At 38.0% G+C, this 14,508-nt stretch overlaps 1 protein-coding gene and 1 non-coding gene across 3 annotated transcripts in view; both read right to left on the reverse strand.

Moving 5' to 3' along the window:
• Positions 1 to 14,508, reverse strand: part of CAB39 (calcium binding protein 39) — a 102,491-nt gene that overhangs the window by 64,444 nt on the left and 23,539 nt on the right. The gene's annotated exons all lie outside the window — the stretch shown is intronic.
• On the reverse strand, positions 20 to 127 carry LOC116552110. The gene has a single exon (XR_004269226.1). It is a non-coding gene; the product is annotated as a U6 spliceosomal RNA (small nuclear RNA).

Here is a 14,508-nt window from a genome sequence, read left to right on the forward strand (position 1 = left end):
ATTGAAATAATTTTTTTTTAAAAATATTGAATGTTTCATAAATTTGTGTGTCATCCCTGTGCAGGGGCCACGCTAATCTTCTTGGTACCTTTCCAATTTTTAGGGTATGTGCTGCCAAAGTGAGCATCGAAATCATCATTTTAAAAAAGACATTGCTTTTCCATGCTGTTGTTCACATAAGCATATCCTTCTGCTAGTTTCCATATCCTCTGAGGTTGAGGGTGTGCGGGGGGGGAGATCAGAATACAAAATCTTTCCATCTATTCCCGCATCTAAGTCCATCACTGAGAGCTAAAGTCTAGCTTTTAAAAAATGATTGTACTGGTTATGTAAAATTCAAACATTAAAGAATTACATAAGGTAGAAAGTGAAAGTCACCGGCAAAGCCTGTAAGATACAGTCATTATTAATAGTGTGGAATATATTCTCTTTTTTATTACTTGCTTTGTATTTGTGGGGGTTTTTGGTCCTGGAAGTCTACTCTCTTCTCCAAACCAGACGACACTAGAAATGGCCACTTCTATCTTACAAAGCACGAAGACATCAAATCACTGCTCTATCACATTAACACTCTCAAGAATATTTTCCAGAGTACAAAGAAACATCCCAAGAAAGTGCTGGGGAATATACAGAATACCCACTGGGAAAATAAAAGCCCACACCATTAAAGTTAGGCCCGTTAGGTACTGCCCATCTTTGGCAATCTGACTGCTTTTTGGCTTATGCGACATACTCCTATTCATCTATGTAATGACAAATACTGAAAAGAACTCAAAAGGTCCACAAGCCAGTCAGCAGAACATTCATTAACTCCAATACTGTGTATTTACTATATGCCTCAAACTTAAGGCATCAAGAGTGCCTGCTCTTAAGACACATTCTGGTGTGTATGGATGTGGGCGTATGTGTTTCAGACAATAATGAAAAGCTGCTGAATGACAACACATTCCTAGACAGCTGAGCTCACAAGGCTCTACACTAACATGTGTTAGATATGACTCAAAAACTTCGTGGTCAAATACAAAAAGCACAAAGAACGAAAAAACCCCACACACCATAAGATAGTTGCTTACAAGGATTATAAAGATTCTTAAGCAGTCATGGAGTGTGAAATGCAGTACATGCATGAATGTGTATTCTTTTTAGATAGCTGGTTCTAAGACTTAATCCCTTGCTTCCAGCGTTATTGTTACTTAATTCAAACAATAACTATTTACAGATACTGTATTAGGTGCTAGACTATGTTTGGTAGTGCAGAACTATTATTTAAAGCACAGTAGTTAATTATATGGCCTTTAAAGATAGCCTGGGTTCAAATCCTCCCTTTCTTAGGTCTTAACTAACTTAGACATTTCTAAGCCCCCTTTTTCCTTATCTCTAAAATGGCAAAAGCAATAGTTACTTCACAATATGGTATACAAATTAAAAAGTGCTTAGCATTGTATCTGTCTATGGTATCTATTATATAAACCGGATAGCAACATAAAATGGAATAAAATAAATGAACTTATTGTTCTATAAGCCTACATCTAAAAGTCTTGATTCAGCTTCTGATGAATGGGACACAAGCCTTTCTTAGCTGCAAATAAACTGTGATAACTAAAAATTAAAAATAAAATAAAAATCAAATTGAGAACTACATATGGAGAAGTAAAAAAATAAAAGATGTGGTAACTTAGGTTCCATTAAAATAAATCAAGAGTAGCTTTAAGAAGCAGCTGAAACTCTGGGTAATTTATAAAGTAAAGAGGTTTATTTAGCTCACGATACTCAAGGCTGAGAGGTACAAGGTCAGGTGATAGCATCTGGTAAGCTTCTAGTGAGGGTTTTGTGCTGTATCACAACATGGTGGAGAAGCAGAAGGGGAAGTGGACATGTCTGAAGAGACCAAACAGCAGAGGTGGCCTCATTTTATAAAAACCTGCTTTGGCATTAACTAATCCAGTCCCCAAAAACAGAGAGAACTCAATCCCAGGAGAAAGGCATTAATCCCTCTTAACGACTTAATCACCTCTTAAAGATATCTCCTCCCAACACTGCCACATTAGGGACCAAGCTTCAACATAAGTTTTGGTGGAAACAAACAACATTCAAACCACAGCAGGCACATATTGGTAGAATATTTGTAGAATGACCTATTAAATATTTATTTTGATTCTCAAAGAAACAGTGGGATTCTCCGTTCATTCCTACAAGAAGTTTATTATTTCTGTTCTATAGATGAGTAACTAAGGCTCAAAATTAATGGCTAATTTGTTTAAATATCATGAAGCTAGTTAGTAAAGTGAAAAAGCTGGAACTCCAAAGCAGGTTTTCGACCAACTCTTAGACAGTGTCTGTCAGGTTATCCACTATCTTTCATACTACAGTCAATACATTCATATGTATCAGTAACCTTAAAAACGTTTCTCTTTAAGCCCACAATTCCACTTCTACAAATGTATCCAATAGATGATGATCTATTGCTTCTCTAAGATTTATATGCAAATATGGCCACTGAATAGTTACTTAATACAGTAGAAAAAGGAAAATCAACCAGAATCCTCACCATGTAGAAATGAACACTGAGAAGTCATTGAAAATCAATGCTTCTGGAGATTTTTACTGACATCAAAAAATGTCTACATCTCCTCTTAAGTGAAAACACCTTGAATTCAAAATCTGCATTCATATAACCCCGTCTATCATCTATATATGCAGAAGGATATGCTGAGAGAAAAAAAATATCAAAGGTTAATAATGGGTAGTGAGAACATGATTTGATATTTATATTTTTTCTTAAGGTTAAATATTTACAATGAGCATGTAATACTTTTTTTCTAAATATAGAAAGTGTACTTTTAAAAAATCAATACATGAGGCCGGGCATGATGGCTCACTCCTGTAATCCCAGCACTTTGGGAGGCCAAGGTAGGCAGATCACGAGGTCAAGAGATCAAGACCATCCTCGCCAACATTGTGAAACCCTATCTCTGCTAAAAATACAAAAATTAGCTGGGCGTGGTGGGATGCGCCTGTAGTCCCAGCTACTCAAGAGGTTGAGGCAGGAGAATCACTTGAACCCAGGAGGCGGAGGTTGTAGTGAGCTGAGATGGCGACACTACACTCCAGCCTGGAGACAAAGACATCATCTCCAAAAAAAAAAAAAAAAAAAAAAATCAATACATGATCATTTCCTACAAAAAGAAACCAAGACTTCGTGCAAGAGTAGGAAATACCCAAGATGAGCCAGGGATATGTTACTCCGGAAAGCAAATATTGCACTATGAGGTCATGCATGCTAAAAAAGACACAGGAGCTAAGTTGAAAAGTGCTGCACAGACCTAAGATGGTAGAATTTCAGCATTTAAAAAAATGACAATGCATTTACATGGAAATCAAGCATTTGCATACATTAAATTATTGTATATTTAATAGTAACATGCATGTATAATAATATACGTAACACAATAGAATCCATTAAAATTATAATACTAGTAAAAAAAATTTCATTGGTTTACCTTGGAGGTTGTGAAGGCAACAATGCAATACACTAAAAATTGGTTTAAGAAAAAAAAAGGACATGCACATTTATCCTGCCTTTTTCTGAACAGACTGTATTTCAGGATAATCAAATAGGTGACAAGGGAAAGTTCTTTATAGAAGATTCATAGCTAATAAATGTGGAAAGAAAAAAATTACCATTTTGTAATACTTTTTTTTTTTTTTTAAAGAGTCTTACTCTATTGCCCAGGCTGGAGTACAGTGGCATGATCTCAGCTCACTGCAAACTCTGCCTCCCAGGTTCAAACAACTCTTGTGCCTCAGCCTCCCTACGTAGCTGGGACTACAGGCTTGTGCCCAGCTAATTTTTGTATTTTTAGTAGAGACGGGGTTTGGCCACGTTGGCCAGGCTGGTCTTGAGCTCCTGGCCTCAAGTGACTGACCTGCCTTGGCCTCCCAAAGTGCTGGGATTACAGGTGTGAGCCACAATGCCTTGGCCCATTTTGTAATTCTTGATGAAATAATGGAACTAGGCAACAATTACCAGTGGCTTTAACTATTAGGTGAAAGGCTGATAGGGAATTTCATAGAGGATATGCAGGCTAACTACATGGACAACACTAATCTATTAAGACAACCACACACCAGTGTGACTCATGATACAACACAATAGGAAGTACAAAGCATCATCTATCAAAATTTGACTCTCCATCCCTCCCTCCCCCGCTGTCCCCCGCCGTCCCCCGCCATCCACTTCCACTACAATTCTGAATCAAATCAAGCTTCTAGAAATAGTGGTTCAGTCTACATACAGGTATCAAGAGAGAGGAACAAGTTTAACATCACCATAGGGAAGCAGTAAGTCAAACCCAGAAAATGGGACACTTCACAAGACAGATGTTGGGTTTCTCCAAAAAACCAAACAACATGAGAAAAAGGGGGCAGGGGAGACAGCAGAGACTTAAATAATAAAAAGACTCATGATATAGTCAAATACAATCCATGGGCCCTCTCTGGATCCTGATTAAATAAACCAACTGAAAAAAACATATGTTGGCAATCAGGAAAATTACATACTGGGTATGACAATTAAGGAATGACTGTTAATTTTGTATGTATATAAAAATATCCTTATCAGTTAGACATATATATGGAAGTATGAGTGATTTGGGATTTCCTTTAAAATACTTTAGTTCCACCTCTCTCAGAGAACAAGGTGGGGACAGATGAAATGGCTAGCAAAGTATTAACTGTTGAAGCTGGAAATTCATTGTATTATAGCCTATTTGTATAAACTTACGTATTTCATAATTTAAAAAATAGTAATAAAGTTTCTATTTAAACAACTGGTATGTCTCCTTAAATAAATCACTGAAAGGTGAACTATATCATCCACTGAATTTTGCTTTACTTAATTTTCCCCTTATTTGCCAAGAAGTTCAAAGTCAGATTTATGTAAAACTACAAAATGACCACTGTAATCCATGTTTCAGATATAAACACTACCCTTTCCTTCTACAGGGTCTCAGAGCTCTCTTACTTAACTGTTCCAATCTACACATGTTTTCATTTTGTCCACTGCAATTCAATTAAACTCACCTTGTTGATGGCACGTAAGAGGAATAATATCTACAGAGGAAATAGTTCCATGGGCAATGCCTTTAACAACTGGTTCATAGTGTCCCTCCCCTTCCCTCTATGAAATAATTTTTGGAAACTACAGCAATGCCAATGTGGGTAACCCCTCCTCGCTCTACTTGTCCAAAATGCTGCCCACCTCTAGACCCCTTTTTGGTTTTTCTTGAGACAGAGTGTCACTCTGTCACCAGGCTGAGGGCAGTGGCGTGATCTCGGCTCACTGCAACCTTTGCCTCCCAGGTTTAAGTGATTCTCCTGCATCTACCTTGGCCTCCCCACAGTGCTGGGATTACAGGCATGAGCCACCACGCCTGGCCTCTAGACCATTTTCAAACACCAGCTTCTCCATAAAGATCTCCACAGTAAAAGTGTAAGGCCCTCCTTACGCTCCTAAGATTTTAAAAATCTTAATTATAATGTGTTATTATGTACCTGTGTATCACTTCCAACTAATCTGGAAGCCTCTTGATAGCAAAGCTGTCTATTAACAGTCATTTAATATTCTTATAACATTTGGCATGCTGCTTTGCACAACACCACAGATGCATTTGCTGAGTAGAACTGAAGAACATTTCTCAAAACAAAAATCACATCAACAAAAAAAAAATCCCACAGAGATGATACATAATCAAGAGTTAACTAGAAAATTTTCACCTGAAAAACATGCAGAAAGGAACTAGAGGCCAGAACCAAGATGCTCTTTGAGTGTAAGTGAGCAGGAAACCTAGCAAATTGCCTATAATTTCCCTATAGCACACAAAGCTGGACTCACACCTTTGCTGAGCAACTCTAATTTGTCTGTCTGAATGTTGTTTATGCCATGAATATAAACCTGGCAACATTGTGACTAAACTCTGATGGCTTCATGTAATGCCCAAGATGGACTACTGAAAGGGCTGATCTGGGTTCCTAAGAGTGCAACACTATTTATAGAGCCATCCTGTTGTAGAGCTTCACAGCTTTTTTGGATTGGCTATTCTTAACAGTGTTAAACTGGAATAAATAACTGATTAAGGCATGATATATACTGTGATGTGTATTCCTGACCACAATGTCTATGAACACTTTCCATCCATGAATCCACCCTGTACTTTTCTCTAGCTCCCATGTAAGTAATTCCTGTATATCTTTAAAGTCACATAAAAGGCTGGCCATGGTATTACACAATAACTGTAGGTGTCAGGATTCAAAGCAAGTCTCCTGATTCCAAATTCTACTTTTTGTACTTACTTATTCTGTCATTTTACACACAAATCAAGTATTACAAAAAAAAGTAATACATAAAAATATAATTTTAAACACAGTAATCACAAATAAATGTTTGCTGAGTGATTTTGTTAAATCCTGACCAAATAGGCAAAGGGTAATTTCTAAGATTATGAATCAAATAAATATGAAAAGGATACCCCTGAATGCCCCTATCCTTTAAAAAAATTTTTTTAAAAGATTTTTAAAAAGCTTGGCCTATACCTCAGCTTCATCTGCTTTCAAGATTATTGCTCATCATTGATAAAGTTCCTCTACTATTAAATTTCTGACATATGCTGCATAGAGAGCTAGGCAATGAGTACTACAGATGACCTTCTAGTCCCAACCAAGTCTCCAGAATACAAGTATAGGTCAGAGGACCATGAGCTTCTCTACATACTCATCATCCTTTGAGAAAACAACATCTTAACTAAAACAAAGTTCTTTTAGGCACATGTCTACATTTTTCTCAGAACACTCAAAAAAAAATAGATTTTTCAAAGACTTCAATTTTTTTTTTTTTTTTTTGAGACTGAGTCTCACTCTGTCACCCAGGCTGGAGTGCAATGGTGCAATCTTGCCTCACTGCAACCTCTGCCTCCTAGGTTCAAGCAATTCTCCTGCCTCAGCCTCCCTATTGGCTGGGACTACAGGCATATGCCACCATGCCTGGCTAATTTTTGTATTTTTAGTGGAGATGGGGTTTCACCATATTGTCCAGGCTGGTCTCTTAACTCCTGACCTTGTGATCCACCCACCTTGGCCTCCCAAAGTGCTGGGATTACAGGCGTGAGCCGCTGTGCCCAGCAGACTTCAAATTTTTTTTTAACATTTGTAGAATACAGAAGCAAGGGTAAAGGTAGATCGTTGTTAGTGGAACATTCTCCACGATCCTAAAGCCAGAAATACCTATTACTATATACATATATATATATATAATATATAAATTTTGGAATTAATGGTCTATTTAACATATATAATAGGTATATCTAGCTTTAGGATCATGCTCCCTTAAATTTTTTCTGGAACAAGGCAGGACATGTATAAACATCCACAAAACATCTAAACACATTTATAGAATATACTTAAAAAGTATGGTTGGAAGCCGGGTGTGGTGGCTCACACCTGTAATCCCAGCACTTTGGGAGACTGAGGTGGATGGATCACGAGGTCAAGAGTTCAAGACCAGCCTGGCCAACATGGTGAAACCCTGTCTCTACTAAAAATACAAAAATTAGCCTGGCAGGGTGACACGTGCTTGTAGTCTCAGGTACTCAGGAGGCTGCGACAGGAGGATCACTTGAACCTGGGAGGCGGAGGTTGCAGTGAGCTGAGATCATGCCACTGCACTCTAGCCTGGATGAAAGGGGGAGACGGAGCAAAAAATATATATATATACACGTGTGTGTGTGTGTGTGTGTGTCTGTGTGTGTGTATACATGTATGAATACATATGGTTGGAGGTCTTTTAGCCAAACTGACCGCAACTAAGTAACTCTTCAGAGTTAAGAATGTATCATGGGACTGAGTGTAGTGCCTCACACCTGCAATCCCAGCACTCTGGGATGCTGAGGTGGGCACATCACTTGTGGTCAGGAGTTCTAGACCAGCCTGGCCAACATGGTGAACTCCGTCTCTACTAAAAATAAAAACATTACTTGGGCATGGTGGCAGATGCCTGTAATTCCAGCTACTAGCTAGGGAGGCTAAGGCAGGAGAATCGCTTGAACCCGAGAGAAGTTTGAAGTGAGCTGAGACTGCGCCATTGCATTCCAGCCTGGGCAACACCAACACCAACACCACCACCAAGTATCACGTATCAGAGCTCTGTGACTTTATTCTTCTAGGTTCTAATGACCATATATACTACACACACATACACATACTTACCTGATTTCTGCAGACAAAAGGTTTCTTTTTATACATTAATATTTGGTTTTTGCCGTAATTGAATACTGGCCCCAATTAGCAGTTTTCAAATGTCTTTTGTTGTTTACAAGAAAGGTAGTTTGCTTAGTACTGAAATAAGTTGCCATTACAGTGAATACTCTTCTAAATGAGTTTCTTCTAGTTTTGACTAAATGAATATCAAGTTCTAAATTACCTTAATAACATCATAAATAAAGTCAAGTTTAAAAGGTCAATATTCTTGTGTTTAAATTTTCTATATTAACACAGCTTATCAAAACTTTCAATATTTTTACTAACTCCACACAAAACTATCTTTAATAATTTCCTTTAGATTAATTATAAAAGCAAATACAGATTTTCTTCAAACTGTTGGACAAACACAACTCCTTCTGAGGTCGGCAGGGGGTCACCACAGCATTTTTCCAAAGGACAGATTGCTTTGTAACTATTTCAGTAGAAAGACTCAAGTCTTTGGGGGGGTCTTATTTTTAATGAGTTACTGTATCTGTCCCTTCCTTTCTGTGCAGATGTAGCCAGCCTTACTTCGTATTTGAGTTTCAGCCCAGTTGTCTGTGGAAGTCATAGAGTGAGTGACAGGAAAGAAACTGCAACTCCTTGTCCTCCTCTCTACTAACCCAGACTTAGGACAGTCACTGGACATAAAGGCCAGTTTCCTCATCTTTATAAAACTTGAAGTAATTATACCTGTCCTGCCCACCTTGGAAAGCTATTCATAAGGAATAAACAAAGGGCTGACCTGGCCACAAGGAGACCACACGATGGTCTGTGCAGTTATGTATACCAGATATGAGAATAAAATGCGGCCAAGGAAGTTTCTGAGAGACTCAGGTAAGGCAGCAGTCTGAGAGCCAAAACATAAAGATTCTTAACTCATACCAAAAGCTTATGCCAATTTACACAGTCATCAAAAGTCCATAAGGGTAGGCACTTCTTTGCCAGCTAATCAACACTAGAACCTATTAATCTTTTTGATTTGCCAGATTAAAAATACTGTTTTCTTGGCTTCCTCTTGTTTCCACCCCTCTGATCAATTCTTTTAATTTGAATTACTAATCATTAATGAAAATGAACATACTTCCATTTGTATTTTCTTAGTGAAACTGTACATCTCTACTGTCCATTAGTCAACTGGATTTGGAGTCCTTTTCTTATTGACTTGTAGGATATTGAATAATTATGAATATTATCCCTTTGGCTATTTGTTTTGCAAATATGTTCTCCTAGTTTGCCACTTGCATTTCTAAACTTTGTCACTTAACACGAAAAGTATTCATTTTCTTATAAGCTTTATCTGTAAATCTTTTTATTTATAAATTTTGGATTTTCTACTAGGCTTGCAACTGCATGCTGAATGTGAATCCAAAATTTCACATTCATAGATATCAAACATTTATAGTTAAACAATGGTATCTTTCTGAAATAAGCCATTCTAGTAGAATTTCATTTAATGAATCTCACTATTCTATCCAGTTTGAGAAAGAATGACTGCTTTCATTATGGCCCTGCTTAGTTGCAGACAAAAAAAGTCAATGAAGAAATCTATTGTAAGAATCTGTGACTTTTCTCCAGTTAACCAGCAAATAGTTATTTTGGGGGAGGCATAATATATTCCTTATATGGTAACCATATCTAAATACATGTTGAATAAATATAACATTAAATAAACTTAATTAAATTTGATACATTGTTCAAAATTACAGCTCTATGATTTGAAGATTTTTAAAAAACTGAATTTATAAACATGCCTTTTAGAATTAGATTCCAGCTTATTTATGATGTGATCAAATTCCCATTCCTAGAGTTGGGCATGGATGCCTGTAATCCCGGCTACTCAGGAGGCTCAGGCAGGAGGACTGCTGGAGGCCAGGAATTAGAGACTAGACTGGGATCTTATCCCAGTCCTAGCCAAGCCAGGGGCAAATACTAGAAGTAAATTGACAAAATATAATACCAAATCTGAGCAATCATTTCCATGGGTATCAGGTAGGAATATTCTGAAGCTGACCAGTATCCTTTGTGTCTTAGGCATGGAGGCATCCAGGATTGGGATAAAATAAAAGGAAGAGATGTCATAAAGGAAGAACTGAAAGCATTTTCAACTGCCTAATCAGGCATGTTTAATATATAAATAATCACCTCTGCACTAGCCTGTGAGCCGTCTGGGAATGAGAGCCATATATTCACCTTGAATCTGCACCACAATTAGCATAGTCAGCAACCAAATTCCTATAAAATTTATCCAGCTGTGGTTTTGTCACAGAGGGAGATGAACCTTGGGGGAATTAACTCAATCAGGGGGCCACCGGAATTACTCTCCAGGCACTCCTATTTGTCACTGCTCCTCTCAGAGTGTGGTGCTCCAAACGGGATCCCATATTCCCCATATGTCAGCTGACCAGGCAAGACTACCTTTCCATATATTTCATAAATGTGATCTTCAATTATATTAACAGTTTTAATCATGGCACAACACAGCTAAAACGTTTTCTACCGAGCAATTTAACTGACCCAAGTCTTTTGTAATGTTGCATAGGGAGCCCCACCTTCATACATTGTCTACTACTGCAGGGGTCCCCAACCCCTGGGCTGCAGACTGGTACGCATCCAGTGGCCTGCTAGTAATGGCTGGAGGGGAGCAGTGGGCAAGAGAGCATTACTGCCTGAGCTCTGCCTCCTGCCAGAACAGTAACAGCATTAGATCTCATAGGAGTGTGAAGCCTACTGTGAACTGCATATTCAAGGGATCTAGGCTGTATGCTCCTTAAGAGAATCTAATGCCTGATGATCTAAGGTGGCACAGATTCATCCTGAAACCATCCTGCCCTGCACACCCAACCAGCACTAGTCCATGGAAAACATGTCTTCCATGAAACTGGTATCTCATGCCAAAAAGGTTGAGGACTGCTGTAGTACTGCATTTTGGGACATGCCAGCAGGACTGAACAACTATTCCCATTCAGTTCCTTATGATTTAGACTCAGTACACAGTACGGCATTTAAATTTTTTCTTGGACCTTAATGCTGTTATCCAGTATGCATTAGCTTCCCCTACCAGATTCGTGTCAACTACAAATCTGATTAGCAAGTCACACAGGTTTTCCTTTACTTCCCATTACAAGTATGAATAGGTCAGGGAAGACAGTACTGGAGCTTTCCAATAAAGCCTGTCATCAATGCGTATTTTGTGTACAGTCAATAAATAACCATGAGGCCACCAGGCCACCTAACTGCATTATAGCATTGCTGGTGGCATACAGACATCTTTGACCTCATGACTCATGATGCACATACATTCATACAAAGAAAACAAGTGTCACCAAATAGCACTTATACTATGTAAAATGATACTAACATTCTTTATTCTATTTTGTTCTAACCCCCTACTCCTTCCCTTCATAATAAATATCAGTCATAACCCACTAAGTTGATTTCATAACCCGCTGATAAGACAGAACTGAATAGCTCTTTTATACTAATGATAGCAATCACATTCACAATGCTGAACTTTTCAAGTTATGGCAAAGCACAAAGACTTTATCATGATTTAAGACTTCAAATTAGAGGCTGGGCATGGTGGCTCATGCCTGTAATCCCAGCACTTTGGGAGCCCGAGGCGGGCAGACCACTTGAAGCCAGGAGTTTGAGACCAGCCTAGCCAACATGGTGAAACCCCATCCCTACTAAAAATACAAAAATTAGCTAGGCGTGGTGGCAGGCACCTGTAATCAAAGCTACTAGGGAGGCTGAAGCAGGAGAATCACTTGAACGTGCGAAGCGGAGGTTGCAGTGAGCTGACAGCCGAGATCATGCCACTGAACACTGGCTTGGGCAACAAGCTGATGTAATATATCAGCTGACTTCTATGAATGTGTTAAAAGTCTTTTATTAATATAGATCTGCCATCTTTAGTTTTATCTACAATGATTTATTCAGACACTCTAAGAAATTAAGAGTTATATTTTTAGAACTAGTTTCAGAATATGTGAACTTCAGCTCTTTCTAGACAAATTAGCACTGTATTTTAAGATAAAAAAGGTTGATCAGTGTCTACATATTTAAAGTATCTATTTTCCTTCTGGTTAAATTTATTCTCTCTGGCTACAAGGCTGTGTAAACATAGTCCATATGATCATGGGCAAACATCACAGCCTCACCCACGCTTTGGTAAATAAGAAAAGCAAATAGCCAATCCTGCTCTTTTATAAAGATAATTCCTTTAAAAGAATACCTAAACAAAAGAGAAAACTTAAAAGTTCAAGTATGGGGAAAAGACCTTCCAGAAAATTATTTTTGTGTCAAAGAATTAAGGTAGATTAGAAATGCTATGGTTCTAAAAAATCACACCTGAGAGTGGTTGAAGATTTTAATTTTTTCCTTTTAGTCATTCCAATGAAAAACTGTATTTTCAAAAAAAAAGTTTTCTTTGCAAAATTTATAACCTTAAACTTATTTCTACAGCATCAGATATAAACCTGGAAAATCACTCCCCTTCAAGGTCTAAGCAGGGCTATTTCTGTTCTGGCCAAATGCCCACAAAAGCACAAACATGCCACAAAACAAGCCTAAGCTGAACCACCATAGTAGGAGATTGGAAGGCTTCTTTTTAAACTGCTCAAAGGCTGCCGTATTGTGGTATTTAGTGTAAACAGACTTTTTCCAGCAGCAGTATTTAGAGTCACAGAATGCACAAGTACACAGCCCCCTATAGATGATCACACAGAACATTTTACCAAAGGATAATTTCTGATGAGAATTTTCCTAACCAATCAACATATTCTTTCCATTCCACTCCTCCACATCAACACGCTAACTGGCATATGAAGGCTTGATCCTGATGAAATAATGAGGCTAAACAACACTGAGTTTCAGAGGAAGTAACCAAACCTCATTTGTCAACTGACTGGCATGATCAAATATAAAAGCTCTTGCTTGCGTTTTTGAGGAAAAAAGTTCCCAATCATACAGCCTAAACTCAGCTCATGAACCAAAAGATGAGAACTAAATGACACATATAATAAGGGGCACATATTCATTAGCTGTTCCAGGACTTGGAACACAGCTGGGGAAAGGCACAAAATACAGAAGACTTAAATCTGTAGAAGACTAATACACACAGACAGGGCACTGTGTGCTGAAGGTCCCAGACTTCAGGGGAGATGTTTCTTGAACCGCATTTTGTAGAGTGAAAAATTTGGATAAGGGTCAGAAAATGTTTGACTGGAAGACTTTATGCAACCGTCTGAACTATGATAAGGAAAGAAAAATTACTTTGTAATTTCGTCAAGCTCTGGTGGGTAATGAAGTATCGGGTGAAAAGGCAGGCAGAAGGTGAAAAACCCAAGTGCTGTTTACAGAATAACCACATACCTTCTTTTATTGCTCAAAGAACATTCCACACTTTATGGAGTGGTGCTTTCCAGGTAAGTGTTGATATCATAATATAGTCAATCTGGAAAACTTGCTTTTTAATCTCAAAGCAGTATCTAAAATGTATAACAAAAGCATCTTATATCCAAGGAAGCATAAAAATTTAAGTTTTAGTGAGAGATCTAAAACCATTCAGGAAGAGCCACAAGGGATACATTTACTTACATTAAAACTTTATTTTCCTCTACAGAAATTCTCAACATGGGATTTCACTTTTCCTTTACTATTTCAGCAAACTACTACTACTAACTCAAGTGAATATGAGGACTAAATAAACTATCTGTGACAGCACTCTGTAATCTCTAACAAATCGAGATGATCATTTCCACACAGGCCTCAAAAATCCATCCTCTTGATTTTTCTGTCTCCCCAAATGCTGGGGTTACTGTTAACCCTATTGCCAATCTCTCCGACTGGCTTGAAAAGGAAGTTACAGTGTTTAAAATTAGATTTCTGGCAGATATCCTAAGTGGGTAGAGGGGAGATGGGGTGAGCTTATTCCGTAACAGTGGGAGAACAGCAATCAAGGCATTGAAGTTTTTCAGACTAAAATGACAGTAGTAGCCATTCTTCTGATAGTGACTTTTAAACCTTGTTCTAAGATCTGGAGCAGGTGAGAGTCTATCTCCTCTCCAGCCCAAAAACCTCACTCTTAACAGTTTTATATATTGGGTTTCAGAGTCATCGATTAAAGAATTTTTTTCTAAAAATTTTATGACATAAAACAATGTCCATTAAAAATGTCTGCATGTTGGGCACAGAGCTAGTTTCTGAGGAAAA

Source organism: Sapajus apella, unplaced genomic scaffold (genome assembly GCF_009761245.1).
Source record: "Sapajus apella isolate SASKATOON/1434 unplaced genomic scaffold, GSC_monkey_1.0 scaffold10, whole genome shotgun sequence".
Taxonomy (NCBI): domain Eukaryota; kingdom Metazoa; phylum Chordata; class Mammalia; order Primates; family Cebidae; genus Sapajus; species Sapajus apella.